Source organism: Setaria viridis, chromosome 3 (assembly GCF_005286985.2).
Source record: "Setaria viridis chromosome 3, Setaria_viridis_v4.0, whole genome shotgun sequence".
In the NCBI taxonomy this organism is placed as follows: domain Eukaryota; kingdom Viridiplantae; phylum Streptophyta; class Magnoliopsida; order Poales; family Poaceae; genus Setaria; species Setaria viridis.
In genome coordinates, this window is record NC_048265.2 from 34,427,988 (window position 1) to 34,444,893 (window position 16,906).

The 16,906-nt window shown below is 46.5% G+C and overlaps 1 pseudogene; it reads left to right on the forward strand.

Annotated features, from left to right (window-relative positions):
• The first annotated feature begins 10,847 nt into the window (after window positions 1–10,847).
• Window positions 10,848–13,599, forward strand: LOC140222244 (uncharacterized; annotated as a pseudogene).
• The last annotated feature ends 3,307 nt before the right edge of the window (window positions 13,600–16,906 follow it).

The window sequence follows — 16,906 nt, forward strand, 5'->3', positions numbered from 1 at the left end:
CAACGCAGAGAAGAGCACCGTGACCAGCGCACCTCCGACACCAACCACAGCGCCGGCAATGACAACGACAATTTCTAGCGCACCGAGCGGGATGTGAACATCATCATCGGTGGCCCTAAGGCATTCTACAGCAATCGCAAGCACAAGATGCAAAAGCGGAAAGTGCACTTCATCTGGGTCACACCAGTCCAGTATCTGTGCTGGTCGAAGATGCTCATAACCTTCTCTAGGGAAGATAAATGGGTGCAGATCCCAGACCCTAGGTCTTACCTGCTAGTAGTGTGCCCCACCATAGATAGAGTCCTCCTTTCCAAGGTGCTGATTGATGGCGGCGATAGCCTCAACATCATCTTCACAGAGACCTTGAAGCGCATGGACCTCAACTTTGAGCGGCTCCTTTCCTACGAAGACCCATTCTACGGCATAGTACCCGGCAAATGATCCTATCCTCTCAGGAGAGTTGTGCTGCCAGTCACGTTTGGCATGCTTGACAACTACCGCTCCGAACACCTCACCTTCGAGGTAGCCAACTTCAAGACCTCCTACCATGCCATCTTTGGTAGGCTAATGCCAGTGAGGATCATGGCGATCCCCAACCACACTTACCTCATCCTCAAGATGCCAGCTTCGAATGGTGTCCTCACCATCTTCGGCGACGTCGAGACATCCTACAATTGCGACACAGAAGTCGTGCAGCTCGCCGAGACCCTGGAGTATTCAGCCAACACCACCATGATGCTTGCTGAGTCCAAGAAGGTGGACTAGGACCAAATGCAGATTCCAAACACAGAGCTGATGCCCATGGCACTGCAGCCCAACCCACAAGTCAAAAAGATCAACCTCGACTTGGGCAACCCCTCCAAGTGGCCCTCATCAGGGCTAGCCTCACCCCCAAATAGGAAGACATGCTCACCAGCTTCCTCCAGGACAGCTCGAACATATTCGCGTGGAAACCATCCGATATACTCAGCATCCTACGGGAGCTGGCTGAGCACTCCGTGGAACTGAACAAGACCGCAAGGCCAGTCAAGCACAAGCTTCGCCATTTCACTTAAGATCGCAAGGAGGCCATTGGGGTAGAAATAAATAAGCTCTTAGCTGCTAGTTTCATCCGTAAATGTAAGCACCCTGACTTGTTAGCAAATCCAATCCTTGTAAAAAAGAAAAATGGTGAATGGAGAATGTGTATCGACTACACTGATCTCAACAGGCACTGCCTTAAAGACCCCTTCCCTCTCCCTCACATCAACCAAGTCGTGGCCTCCATGGCCGGCTACACCCTGCTTGTGCTTCCTCGATTGCTACTCGAGCTATCACCAGATCGCCCTCAATCCCGCTAACCAAGATAGGACTGCATTCATAACGGCCTATGGCATCAACTGCGGCAACACCATGACCTTTGGGTTAAAAAACACTGGCGCCACCTACCAGAAGGCACTCTAGGGTTGCCTCAAGAAACAACTCAGCAAAAATGTAGAGGCCTACATCGATGACATGGTTGTCAAGACCAAAGACCAAAGACAGAGAGAACTTCGATAGCCTCTGGTCCTATTGATGGAAGCTCAACCCAGGACAATGTGTCTTCGGTGTCCCATCTAGAAAGCTCCTAGGCTTCATAGTTAGCCAACGTGGCATTGAAGCCAACCCTGTCAAAGTGGACACCATCAGGAACATGGTGTAGCTGATCGGCAAGAAGGACGTCAGAAGCTCTCAAGCATGATGGCAGCCCTTAGCCATTTCATCAGCAAGCTCGGCAAAAAGGGACTCCCCTTCTTCAAGCTGCTCAAGAAGGTGGACAAGTTTGAGTTGGATGATGAGGCCCGTAAGGCCCTCAAGGAACTCAAAACATTCCTCTCCACCCCTCCAGTCTTGACGGCCCCGGCTGACCAACAAACTCTGCATCCGTACATCTCCGCAACAACAGACATTGTGAGCATAGTGCTGGTCATAGAACGCGAGGAACCCGACCACACCCACATGGTGCAAAGGCCGGTTTATTATGTCAGCGAGGTTCTAAGCGACCTCCAAGGTCCACTACACACAAGTCTAGAAATTCCTCTACGCAATCCTGATCACCTCCCGTAAACTACGTCACTACTTCCAAGCGCACAAGATCCGGGTGGTTTTCTCCTACACAACAGGGATGTCCACGGCCGAGTCATCAAATGGTCCATGCAACTCGGTGAATTCAACGTTGACTTTTGCCCACACCATGTGATCCTACAAAACAGGGATGTCCACGACCGAGTCATCAAATGGTCCATGCAACTCGGCAAATTCGACAACGACTTTTTCCCACGCCATGTGATCAAGTCCTAGATCCTGGTGGACTTCATCACTAAATGGACTGAGACTCAAGAGCCACCCTCCTTGGAGAGGGCGGAGCACTAGATGATGTACTTCGATGGTGCCCTCAACCTCAAAGGAGCTGGTGCGAGGGTCCTCTTCATATCCCCGAAAGGCAAGCAGCTCAAGTACATCCTCCAGATCCATTACGACCACCAACAATGATGCTGAGTACTAGGCCCTCATACACGGGCTCCTCATTACCACCTCACTTGGCATCAAGCATACCCTCATGTATGGCAACTCCATGGTTGTCATTGAGCAGGTCAACAAGTCCTCGGAGTGCACTAAGGAAACCATGGACGCCTACTGCACTGAGGTCCACAAACTCGAGGCTCACTTTGATGGCCTCGAGTTCCCAGGGAACACAATGTTGCCGCCGACATCCTATCCAAGCTCAGCTCCAAACGCACCCAGGTCCAAGTCGGTGTGTTCGTCTAGGACCTAAGAAAACCCTCCATCAAGATCCTTGACCTAGACCAAGCTAATGGCAACACCCAACCTCAGGCCAACCTAGCGTCTGCTAATGTTCTAATGGTCGAGGTGGAGGAAGACTAGCGAGCACCCTTCATTGCACGATTAACTGACAACATGTCCCTTGAGGATAAAGCTGAGCACAAAAAACTCGCACGACGCAGCACCAACTATGTTGTAAACGGCAAGGAATTGTATAGGAAGGCCGCATATATCAGCATCCTGATGAAATGCATCCTCCGCAATGAAGGCCTAGAACTCCTCCATGAAATGCACTCAGGTTCGTGCGGGAGCCATGCTGCCTCGGGTAGCCTGGTCAGGGAAGTGTTCAGCTAAGACTTTTACTGGCCAACTGCCATTGCCGATGCAAAAGAACTCGTCCAGAGGTGTAAAGGATGCAAGTTCTTCTCCAAGGAGCAGCACCTCCTAGCCCAAGCTCTATGCACCATCCCACCATCCTAGCCCTTCGCATGCCGGGGGCTAGATATGGTCATACCCTTCAAGACCGCTCTGGGCGGATACACCCACATCTTTATGGCAGTCGACAAATTCACCAAGTGGATCGAGGTCAAGGCTGTCACCAACATAGAGTCAGCCAAAGCCACCCAGTTCATTGAAGAAATCACCCATCGCTTTGGGGTCCCCAATAGGATCATCACCGATCTTGACAAGAAATTCACAGGATCTGAGTTCTAGGATTTTTGCCATGACAACCTGATCGATGTGTATTACTCCTCAGTAGCTCACCCACACTGCAATAGTCAAGTCAAACATGCGAATGGGATGGTCCTCCAATCCCTCAAGTCTCGCATCTTTGACAACGCATCCAAGTATGCCACCAGATCGATCCGCGAGTTACCCCATGTCATTTGGGGCCTCCGCACCCAAAAGAGTATGGCCACTGGCTATTACTCCCTTCTTCCTGGTATATGGCTCCGAGGCTGTGCTACCAACAGACGTGGCATTCAGCGCTCCGCGGATCCAATACTATGAGGAGGGTGAAGCAGAAAAGAGTCGGTAAGTCGACATCGATAGCCTCGAAGAACATCGCGTGGTGGCTCTCATCTAGCATGCGTGGCACGACCAGTAGATTCGACGCTACGATGATAGGAACGTCCAGGAATGCTCATTCAACATCGGGGACCTTGTGTTCCGCTTGATCCAATCCACTAAGGACATGCATAAGCTATCGGCTCCCTAGGAGGGTCCCTTCATCATCAAATAGTGAGAGACCAAGTTGAGATGTGCCTTAGTCTATTTGTGATGAGTGATTGACTAGATGATTTGAGGCTTTATTTGTTGAGTCCATGTTTCATATGTGCATGATTATGCTAACGGCTAACCGGATGTGCTGCGTTGTGTGAGTTGTGTTGTGGTGTTTGAGCATACCGTATGTTGTGTGTTGTGTCTCTTGGCTTGTGATGTGCAGGTGTAGGATGCGACATGGTGGTCAACGGCATGAGGTGAAGGTCAAGCATGAAAGGTCCATGCCAATGTACTAGGGTTGTGAAGGGTGGACACAAGTAGGCTTGGATCAAGGGACCCGAGGAGTCTGGGTGAAGTCATGGACGATCCACATGGTGCACGGAAGAGCAAGAGTATACGGACGATGATGGAGACGGTGTCGGTCGAGTCAAGCGGGACGGAGGCGAGTCGAGTAGGCGGCCCGAGAGCCGGGAGCGAAAGACTTGGTGGCGTCGAAGACATGGCGGAGGCTAGACACACGTCGACATCAGTGAGTCACGCCTTGCAGGGCGTGCAAGAGGGTTTGACCGGTTTGACCTCCAAACTGGGAGTGAGTCATGCCAAGAGGGTGTGTAGAGGTTTTGACTGGTTTGACCTCAAAACCGGGGGTGACACACGCCAGGTGGGTGTGCAGAGGGTTTGGGTGGTTTGGGCCTCAAAACCACCGCGCAAGCAGGTTTGCCGGTTTGGGCCTCAAAACCGGGAGCGAGTTTGGTGTGGCCGAACAACGTCGAGTCAGAGGACATGTGGCGCCATCACAAAGCTTGCATCGAGGCGAAGCGAAGTCGTGAAGGCGCCGGGTTTGTCCGATAAACAAAGAAAAAGTTGGACAACTTTACCCCGGGGGTATTTGGGTTGTGTGCTTAATGTAAGGGCATTTTGGACATTTGCCAAATGCCTATATATGTATAGGATGGCTGTTTGGGGCAGCCATCCCTTTGGTTTTTTTGGTGGGGGTTTTCTCATTTATTTTGTGACAGCCTTCTGTAGAGAGAGAGAGGGAGAGAGGAGGGATTTTGTGTTGATCTTTTTACCATCCTTTCTTGGATTGTGCTTAGGAGTGGCTTGTAACCGGACATGGTGAAGTAATCCAAGAATCAATTTCATGCTCAATTGCTTCTCCTTCTCAAGATCTGAAATTTATCTTTTTTCCTATTTTTGAAGCATTTTTGGGTGAATTTTTGGATCTGCAGCATTTTGAGCTGTTTTTCTTAGGGCAAATTGGAGCTAAGACATGTGAAAGAACATCTAGGATGATCCACTAGCAAATTCATGCATGAGCACCTTGGATTTTGAGATTTCCCAAAAATCCCGTTCTTGTGCCCTTCTCCAAATTCATGGAATCTTGTGACCAATTCGTGAGCTTTTCAACTTGAAGTTTTGGGAACACCTTTGGAATGTTGTTGTCAGGCTATGGTTCAAATTTCGTGATTTTTGGAGGTTGTTTGATCGAGTTTCGAATTTTTCCACCCTCCTCACGAATGATGATTTTTGGCATTTTAGAATATTTTGGAAATTTCCGAAGCTCCAGAAGTTTCCGAAGCTTTTTCCGGAAATCTCCGAAAATCCGGAATTTTCCGAAGGTTTGTCCGGATTTTTCCGAACTGTGGTATTGGTTTTCAAAGTCTTTCTTCTGATACTTGTTTGAACTCTTTTCCGGTCCTTCAAAGAGGTCATCTAGCCTGGCACTTACCGGCTACAGTGGGCGGACAGCTCGGGTGTCCCCAACCCATGGAACATCCAACACATGTGGCACTTCTACCCTAGGACTTAAAAGCTATGTATTCTTTTTACATTTTGCATCGAATAAATAAAACCTCAGAGGTTCTTTGCGTACCTACTACCTTATTGCTTTCTTACCCAAGCCCTTACTTACTCTTGGAGGCTATCTGACCTGATCGATAGACCACACCCTTGCCGTTACGCTTGGGGCCTTCCCCCGTTACACGCCGACCTCCGGGTCTCACCCTTTTTCATACCCCACTAACGACAAATAAGACTAACTTGTATGGACGGCGTCCTAGCTCGCAAAACCTATACAACTTTGCGTCCACCCCCTCTACAAGCTCGAGATCTGCTCGCAGCAGTGTGCTAGCCAGGCAAGGCTGGGCGCTTAGTGGCTACAGGCCTAATCTACATGATGTCTTGTTGTATACACCAAAGGAGGGACAGACGCTTTCTATTTGCACAAGTTAATTGCCTAGCTTACTTGTCTCACAATACATATTGATACACATCATAGTTTTTCCATTACAGGTCCAACTCTTTGACTACCTCCTCCGCAGCCTGTTGATACTGGTCGGCTAACTCCGGAAGGCTATCAGGATCGAAGCCCTTGGTGACCCCTGCTCTGACGTGCTCCACGGCTAGGTGAGGGAAATGCATCTTGACAAGCGCAATGACATTCTTTGCGCACTCCATGGTGGTCTCCTTCATTAGTGCCTTCAGCTGACCTAGAGCACTCCTCAAACGGTTCAGCAGCAACGTCGGCTTGGCAGGATTGGCCTCGGGCTGGACCATGCACATCATGAAGCCCGTGGCCCATCGTAGGTCTTCTAGCTCTAGCTTCAACCCTACAATGATCACCTGATCACGCTGAAGACTATGCATAGCAGCAATCAAGCACCGGTCCATGTCCTTGCGCAAGTCGGCTTCATAGGCTAGTTTCTGCAACACAACATACTCACGGTGCACGGCAACATCATGGTCTTGCTGCAGTCGGGCATTGGCAGCCTCGCACTCTTTGAGGTCTCTCTTGAGGCTCTCCTCTTTCCTCTTGTTAACGCTAAAAATTGGCCGATGACCCTCGGCGTCGGACACACGACTCGGGAGAATCTGCTTAGCTCCTGTTCGGGTTATCGTCCTAGTGCGGTTCGCATGGCGTGCCAATCAATCTGACCTATTTATTGACAAGAAAGGAAAAGCATTAAATTCCAGGGGCTTCAATCGGCTAAGTTTCCGATCTGTCTTAAAAAGTGTATCAGCGAATCGGCCGATTTACTATAGAGATGACCAGCTATAAACAGCCGATGATCACGTAGCAATTGCGAAAGAAATCACTAGAGCAACCTAAACAATGCTAAAAAAGTAACACTTGGAACAGATCTAATCGACTATATGATGATAAAAAAAATAATGATCAAAAGCCGACAGTTCGTGTCTCAAGCTGGATAACTAGTGATAAAACTAAAACAACAGGTAAAACCTATAATTCTAGTTAATATTGATAACTGGTGAATAAATCTAAACGAAACAACAGTGATGCACCTGAAGTTAAAGCTTAGATACTACTCGATAAGAGGAACTTACAAATTGGCCATAGGTCGTGTTGATGCAGTCCTGCCAACCCGTACGAACTCGTGAAAAGAAAAGGTTTTGGCGAAGTCGCCGACTTGAAGGTAAAGTGCAAGGAAAAAGTAGATTTGTTGTATTGATTAATGTGTTGTCTTTACAAGCCTTACGAGGCAGCTATTTATACCTTGTCACAACTGATTTCCTAACCAACTAGGATCTATCTCTAATTTAAAGATAACAAATATTTATAAACGAACGCAACCCGCATCTGAGTTGGTTATTATTTTCTCACGGGCCAATCTTCTTCTCTGGCTAATCATCACCCTGGCCCACTTTCGGCCCACATCGACCAAGTCGTTCTGGCTCCCAATTAGCTAGCCTTTATTGACTCCTTCAGCCAATCGGCCGATTCCCAACTGTAGCTTCTTGTTTGCCGCGTCGGCCGCCTTCCTCTCCTTTGACGCTGATCCAAACACGTGTCAAAATCTGGTGTCAACACATGCCCCCCAGTTTTTGAGTGAAACATATCTTTTGCTCCAAAATTTTTCAAATCTGACTCTTTCTCTAAAGAAAGCACAACAGTAAACACGGCAAAACTCCTTTTTGCTCTGGAGTCTTCTCTCTGATGATTGCAATTCTTTTGAACGACGCGCCTACAGGCAACTGCTGTTCCCAAAATTCGCGCAGACGGCACGATAAAAATCTCGCCTTTACCCTTCTCTCGAACCGTCCTTTAAATACTCGTATCTTCTGCCGCTTCTTCTCCCCGAGCTTCAAAAGCTTTTCTTCTCCGGTGAACCATCTCCCGACGCACTCCAGCACCCATTCATCTTCCAGCTTGCATTTCTCCAGTGACTCCTTCTTATTTCGTGATCAATTCACACCAATCCCCCAAAACTCCAATGGTGATCCCGTCGGCAACCATGGCTTTTATCCCGGAGCTAAATGCCCTAAAACTTTCTCCTTTTCACTTTTCACCGTTTTACGAATCTTTAGATCTGTTCTTAGTTTCTTCTTTTTTATATCTTCTCAGGAGCTTAGGCAAAGAATCACCATCCCTATATCCGACGCGCCTGGTCTTATCGGTCTTGGCCCCATGGGGAATCCAGATCCAACCGAGTTAATTAACTTGGAAACTCACATAATCCCCTTCAAGCAATCGACCATGGATCTGAATAACTGGTCAGGCACATTCAGGTCCTGGCCAAATGGGACCTCGGGCTGGAGAGAATGGTTCCTGAGGGTGTCAAACTCCAAGAGAGTTCTTTGGGACGAATTGAAAATCGGCCACTACATATATCTATCCTTGTATCAATTGGAAAGGAACGACTCCTTGGTCATAGCGGCGTCTTATTCCTCTTCGGCCACGGGCCCCATGACCCCCACTCTAGCCGATGTCCTGATGTTGATCGGTCTTGACGTCACCTCCACCGATACACCATTTAATCTTCTAATCAAGCCCTCTCACCATCTAGAAACAAAGGTGCTGAGGACATCACTTCTCCGGATGCAAATGATACTCTGATGGACATTCAAGGTCCAATCACTTGAGCTCGCGAACGACAATTGCATTTAGAGGTGAGATCGTTCCTAAGCAATTCATTTTATGATTTTAAGAATAGATTGCTATCCAATGATTATATTTTGATTAGGAACAAAGGAGAGGACCAAGAGATGCATAGAGAGAGGCTTGGAGGCGTGGAGGACCAGCAAGGACATACAACTCGAGTTGGAGGCCCAAGCCAAGTCGACTTCGAGTCCACCTCGGTGTCTAGGAGCAGCCCACTGTGATTTGGATGCCCAGGCCGCATACGGACTCTGTTTTGGACGTTCTATATATGGTTGGAAAGTTTAGAAGATCTATTTTCCAATGGCACTAGTCCCATGCCTAAATTCGTCCTGAGTCAACAGGAATCATCGTAACAAGATGGCATCCAGAATCTGTCCCGGCGCTGCGTCGCCTTATTTTGGCCTTTGGGCCGTGTATCGTCGTTGGGCCCATTAGGGGCGCGTCCAGGGGGTCAACCACGACCCTAACCCCTATATAACAGTAGCTGTCACCTTTGTTAGGTTTTGGGTTTTGCTTAGATTAATCTGTCAAGAACAGTTTCGCCGTCATCGGTTTGTAAAACCCCAACTCGTGAGCTTAATCATTCATCTTTTAGTTTGCATTCTTCCTTGTTCTTACTTGTGTTCTTCGATTCACAGGCAAGGATTATCCTTCTTGGTGAGGTCGACCATGCATCGCCGGTCGATAACCTGAGGAGACGTTGTGCTACGATTGCGGGGTTCGGAACGTGTTGTTCGGAAGCCGGATCGATTTGTGTAGCGACTCCGCCCAAATCGTCGATTAACTGAACATTTCGGAAGATCGGGACCTTAGTCCACATCAAGTGGTATCAGAGCTTCAGGTATACCGTCAGGTTCACCCTTACCCTAGTTAGATTTATTTTCGCATTCATCCTAGAGTCCACAAAAAAGCCAAAAAAATTTCCCCATCCAAGACTGTGTCTAGCCTTTTGCATAATTCTCTTTCAGAGTCCGTAGTGTTGAGTTTGTATCCTAGTTCGTGTCATTGTTGCTGGTTTAGATCGTGTTGTAGTTCGGTTGTGTGATCCATACTCCGCTGCCATCATCCCATCTTTTTCTCCCCACCCGATTCCATCTCGACCGCCACAAAACCCTACATTGGAGGATCCTCCTTAAAACAGGCATAACTTTTCGCTCGGAACTCCAATTAAGGCGTTCTTTTATCCTCGAAAAGCTATCGAATTTTTGCACATATGCTTCACCGGCTTTGCGGGTCATTCCGAAATTAAAAAATTCAAAAAAATTCAGAAGGGGATCGATTCGAGTTCCCAAGTTCCAGCATCGGTTTGGTGAAATGCTCGTCATTTTCTACCAATCACACCTTACATCAGATTGAGTTGATACTTTGTGGTGTTCCTATTTTTGTGCTCCTGGCTGAGGAAAAAAATATCAAAAAAATAAAAGAAAAAAGAAAAATAATTTGATTTCTACTAGTGCTAAAAGCCGAAACAGCAGGAGGCACGTAGAGAGGAACCACTTGTTTGCTGATATTGTGCGGCTGGATACTTGCTGATCTTGTATCATTGTTGCTCTTCATATCCATCCTTGTTCCTCATTTGTTGACACTACTGTTCTAAGGACACGGGTAGGCTAGCAACTAGGGACAAGTAGCTTTGGATAGTTATTCAGCATTGCTATCTGCTAGTGAATTGTGTTCCACTCACATATCTTTGGCCTTCCTATAGCTCCACATATTACTTCTACGCAGCATAGGTTCTTGACCCTTGCAATCGCGGTCTACGCCGTCCAGGTATCCTCTGCCTTGCTGGTAAGAACCTTGTAAGAGCCTCGTAAGGTGTTTCCTTTTGCTGTGTTGTTTGATTTGAGAGACACCACCACACCTGCGTAGGAGATTATTAGGGTTAACCTTCACCGTTTGTTCATATTTTCTATCTACAATGGCTGCAGATAACGATGGAGGCACTCCCAAGGACTTCAACGAGTGTGTCAGCGAAGGACAATTGCAAGCTTTTATGGATGCCACACAGACCAGGATAACAGAGGTGGTCGCCAAGGCCATCACCGACTCCATCAATGGACTCAGGCTTGCTGACATTTTTGGGGAGGTTAATGAACGGATAACCACAATAGCTGACAGGGTTGCTGCATTGGAAGCCCGTCCACCACCACCACCACCACCAGGCGATGAAGATGTGGTGTATGATGCCCATGGTAACATAGACAAAGTAGCTACATGAGAGGTACATATACGACGACGTGTTCGCGTGAACGCAGGTGCTAATCGTGCTCCCGATGATCCTTATGCTAAGAATAAATTTACTATACCTTCATTCTCTGGACATTATGATGCTGAGGGATATCTTGATTGGGAGATGACGGTTAAACAAAAATTTAGTGCCCACCTTGTGCCTAAGCAACATAGAGTTCGACAAGCCACTAGTGAATTTAAAGATTTTGCTATCATTTGGTGGACTGGATTAGTTGCTGTGGGTGTTGCACCTACTACTTGGGAACAACTTAAGGTTGCTATGCGTGATAGATTTGTTCCACCTTCTTACCATAGAGAACTACGTAAGAATTTGATGCGCTTAGATCAGGGAGATAAATTTGTGCAGGAATATTTTGGTGAGCTTCAGAAGGGTTTTATGCGTTGTGGCATAGTTGAGGACAATGAGGATGCTATTTGCCGTTTTTATTCCGGTTTGCGGCGCAAAATTCAGGACATAGTTGATTATAATGATTTTAACTCTGTCAACCAGTTGTTTCAGTTGGCTATGTTTGTAGAAAAGGAACTGCAGGGGCGTGAGTTGCAGGGCAAGAGCAAGGTTGGTAACTCATACCAGCGTACGATGCCATCTTTGGGGCTGACCAAGTCCTCCTCTTTTCGCACGCCCCCACCAGTGAGCACGCGACCAGCAGACTCTGGAGTTTCTACAATGCCAAAACCATCGCCTATACGACCTTCGGGTTCAGGTAAAAATTCTTTGCAGGTTCCTGCACAAAGTGCATCCTCTGATGCTTCGACGGGACGCACGACTGCCCTTCAGTGTCACCGCTGCAAGGGATTTGGCCACGTGCAAAAGGAATGCCCAAGTCAGCGGGCATACATTGCTACAGAAGATGGAGGTTACAACAACACCTCTGACATTGAAGACGATGTTGATAAAGAGATCGCTGCCGAGGACACCAAGGGACATGTCCTTCATGGTGCGGATACTTCAGCCTACATGAACATTATTGTTCAGCGTATGCTCAGCATGCAAATTCAGCAGCTGGAGAGTCTACAGCGCCACAACTTGTTCCAGACTTTCTTCGTCATCAAGAACCGCCGTGCACGTGTGATTATTGATGGAGGGAGCTGCAACAACTTGGTGAGTTCAGATTTGGTCAAGAAGCTTGGCTTGTCCACACGACCGCATCCAAATCCATACCATATTCAGTGGTTAAATAACTCTAGCAAAGCTAAGGTAACACAAACTTGCAGAGTTTCTTTTTCCATTGGTGCTTATGCTGATTTTGTTGATTGTGATGTGGTACCTACGCAAGCTTGTTCACTTCTGTTGGGTCGTCCTTGGTAACATGATAATGATGCTACACACCACGGTAGAAGTAATAAATACACCGTAATGTATAAAGGATAGAAAATTACTTTGGTACCTTTGACCCCTGTTGAAATTGTGCAAGCTGATAAGGAATGTGCTGCTACTTTGAACAATGATAATTCTAAACATCAGCAAGTCGCTAATTCTATTTCTCCACCTGAAAAGGGGATTAAATTAAAGGGGGGGAGTTATGCTTGCAACAAAATGTGATCTTGCTGAAATTTCTGATGATGATGTTTGCTATGCGTTGATATGCAAACGAGCTTTGTTCTCTCTTGATGATATTGCTAGCTCTTTGCCTCCTGCTGTCACTAACATTTTGCAAGAGTATGAGGATGTTTTTCCAGCCGAGATACCTCCGGGGCTGCCACCTTTGAGAGAGATAGAGCATCAAATTGATTTGATCCCGGGAGCCACTTTGCCAAACCGTGCTGCTTACAGAACCAATCCCAAGGAGACTAAGGAAATACAATGACAAGTCCAAGACCTTTTGGACCTTAGTCCTTGTGCTATTCCTGTGCTTTTGGTTCCAAAGAAAAATGGTACTTGGCGTATGTGTGTTGATTGTAGAGCCATCAATAATATTACCATTCGATATCGACATCCTATTCCTAGGTTAGACGACATGCTTGATGAGTTGTGTGGTTCTATAATTTTCACAAAGATTGACTTGCGTAGTGGTTACCACCAAATAAGAATGAAACTTGGAGATGAATTGAAAACAGCTTGTAAGACCAAATTCGGGTTGTATGAGTGGTTGGTCATGCCTTTTGGTTTAACTAATGCACCGAGTACTTTCATGCGTTTGATGAATGAGGTTTTGAGAGCTTTTATTGGTCGATTTGTGGTGGTTTACTTTGATGATATATTAATTTACAGCAAGTCTTTGGATGAACATAGAGAGCATTTGCGTGCTGTTTTTGAGGCTTTGAGAGATGCATGTTTGTTTGCTAACCTTGAGAAGTGCATCTTTTGCACCGATAGAGTTTCGTTCCTTGGATATGTTGTTACTCCACAGGGAATTGAGGTGGATGGAACGAAAATTGAAGCCATTGAGAGCTGGCCGCTGCCCCAAAGCATCACATAGGTGAGGAGTTTTCTTGGTCTTGCAGGTTTCTATCGCCACTTCGTCAAAGATTTCAGCACCATTGCTGCGCCATTGCACGAGTTGACGAAGAAAGGTGTGGTGTTTTGTTGGGGAAAAGCATAGGACGAGTCCTTTGCCACTTTCAAGGCCAAGCTTACGCATGCGCCATTGCTGCAACTTCCAAACTTTGGTAGGACCTTTGAGCTTGAATGTGATGCTAGTGGAGTTGGCATTGGTGGTGTTTTGATGCAAGATGGTAAACCCGTTGCATACTTTAACGAGAAATTGCATGGTCCTGTTCTGAATTACTCTACGTATGATAAGGAATGATATGCTCTTATACGTTCCTTACAAACGTGGCATCATTATTTGTGGCCTAAGGAATTTGTTATTCATTCTGATCATGAATCGCTTAAGTATCTTCGCTCTCAAAACAATCTGAACCGTAGACATGCTAAATGGGTTGAATTTATTGAATCTTTTCCTTATATCATCAAACATAAGAAAGGGAAGGATAATGTGATTGCCGATGCTTTGTCTAGAAGATATACTTTGCTGTCCCAACTTGATTGTCGTATTTTTGGACTTGAATCAATTAAGGAACAATTTGCACTTGACCCTGATTTTAAGGATGTGTTGCTCAATTGTAAAGAGGGACGTACATGGAATAAGTTTGTGATCAATGATGGCTTTGTGTTTAGAGCTAACCGCCTATGCATTCCAGTTGGTTCCGTTCGTCTTTTGTTGATGTAGGAAGCGCATGGAGGAGGATTGATGGGGTATTTTGGTGCCAAGAAGATGGTGGACGCTTTGGCCTCACATTTCTTTTGGCCACAAATGAGGAGAGACGTTGAGAGGTTCGTTGCTCGCTGCACAACATGTCAAAAAGCTAAGTCTCATTTGAATCCACATGGTTTATACATGCCGCTACCTGTTCCTTCTATTCCTTGGGCGGATATTTCTATGGACTTTGTGTTGGGGTTGCCTAGGACTAAGAGGGGGAGGGATAGCATTTTTGTTGTTGTGGATCGTTTTTCAAAGATGGCACATTTTATACCATGTCATAAAAGTGATGATGTTGTTCATATTGCTAACCTCTTTTTCAAAGAGATTGTACGTTTGCATGGTATGCCTGCTACTGTTAATTCAGATCACGATGCAAAATTTTTGAGTCACTTTTGGCGTACTTTGTGGAACAAGTTGGGTACAAAATTATTATTTTCTACCACTTGTCATCCACAAACTGATGGGCAAACAGAGGTGGTGAACCGCACTTTAGGCACCATGTTGAGGGCTGTTTTGAAAAAAAATTTGAAGATGTGGGAAGAATGTTTGCCTCATGTGGAGTTTGCATACAATTGGGCAACACATTCAACCACAAAAGTAAGTCCTTTTCAGGTAGTGTATGGATTCAACCCCCGTGCTCCTATTGATATTTTGCCTTTGCCTACTAGCGAGAGGATTCATACGGATGCCAAAGAACGCTCTGATTTTATTTTGCAAATGCATGAAATAACTAAGCACAACATTGAAAAAATGAATGAAAAGTATCGAATTGCTGGTAGTAAAGGTAGAAAGGAAGTTAAACTTGAACCGGGTGATCTAGTTTGGTTGCACCTACGAAAGGATAGATTTCCAAATTTGAGAAAGTCTAAGTTGATGCCTAGAGCTGATGGTCCTTTCAAGATAATTGAGAAGATTAATGATAATGCATACAAACTTGAGTTGCCTCCCGAGTTCAGGGTTAGTCCTACCTTTAACATTTCAGATTTGAGGCCTTACTTGGGAGCAGACGATGAGCTTGAGTCGAGGACGACTCCATTTCAAGCGGGGGAGGATGATGAGGACATCACTTCTCCGGATGCACATGATACTCCGCTGGACATTCAAGGTCCAATCACTAGAGCTCACGCACGACAATTGCATTTAGAGGTGAGATCGTTCCTAAGCAATTCATTTTATGATTTTAAGAATAGATTGCTATCCAATGATTATATTTTGATTAGGAACAAAGGAGAGGACCAGGAGATGCGTGGAGAGAGGCTTGGAGGCGTGGAGGACCAGCAAGGACATACAACTCGAGTTGGAGGCCCAAGCCAAGTCGACTTCGAGTCCACCTCGGTGTCCAGGAGCAGCCCACAGTGATTTGGACGCCCAGGCCGCATACGGACTCCGTTTTGGACGTTCTATATATGGTTGGAAAGTTTAGAAGATCTATTTTCCAATGGCACTAGTCCCATGCCTAAATTCGTCCTGAGTCAACAGGAATCGTCGAAACAAGATGGCGTCCAGAATCTGTCCTGGCGCTGCGTCGCCTTATTTTGGCCTTTGGGCCGTGTATCGTCGTTGGGCCCATTAGGGGCGCGTCCAGGGGGTCGACCACGACCCTAACCCCTATATAATAGTAGCTGCCACCTTTGTTAGGTTTTGGGTTTTGCTTAGATTAATCTGTCAAGAACAGTTTCGCCGTTATCGATTTGTAAAACCCCAACTCGTGAGCTTAATCATTCATCCGCAAATTTGGTTTGCATTCATCCATGTTCTTGCTTGTGTTCTTCGATTCGCAGGCAAGGATTAGCCTTCTTGGCGAGATCGACCGTGCATCGCCGGTCGATAACCTGAGGAGACGTTGTGCTGCGATTGCGGGGTTCGGAACGTGTTGTTCAGAAGTCGGATCGATTTGTGTAGCGACACCGCCCAAATCATCGATTAACTGAACCTTTCGGAAGATTGGGACCCTAGTCCACATCAAAAGGGAATCGGCGGATGGAAAGGTCATCGAAAAGAACATGAAGACCGGGCCCATTACTGACAGAGAGTATATGGCCTTCTTGATGATGTGGCTAGAGAAGCATTTATTCTGTGGCAGATCAGTCAACCCCTCCTCCAACACACAAGCTTTGGCCGAAGCATTAGCAATAGGATCCACTATTCCTTTGGGAAAACATTTGTTGGGATCGACCTATTATATGATGCATCAGATCGTTGTAAAGTTATCATCTGGAGAGCCTATCAGGAACCCTAGTGGTCCCTGGTGGTTTATCACCCTTTGGCTTAACTTGTACATGAGCAAAATTTCTAGAGAAAGGGTCGAAGACAAATCCTTCCCCAACATGGAGTCAGAGGATGATCCATCAGCACAATGCCGTTGCACCTCCTTCGGTGAAGTTGTATCATCCTTCCCCGGCAGCAGGTTTACTCCCTTAAGAACGGCCAAGTATTTCAGATGTTTTTATATCGGCTTTAGTGAAGAAACCACAAGCTGGTACCTGTACTAGAGGGAAGAACCTCTTTTTGAGAACCCTGA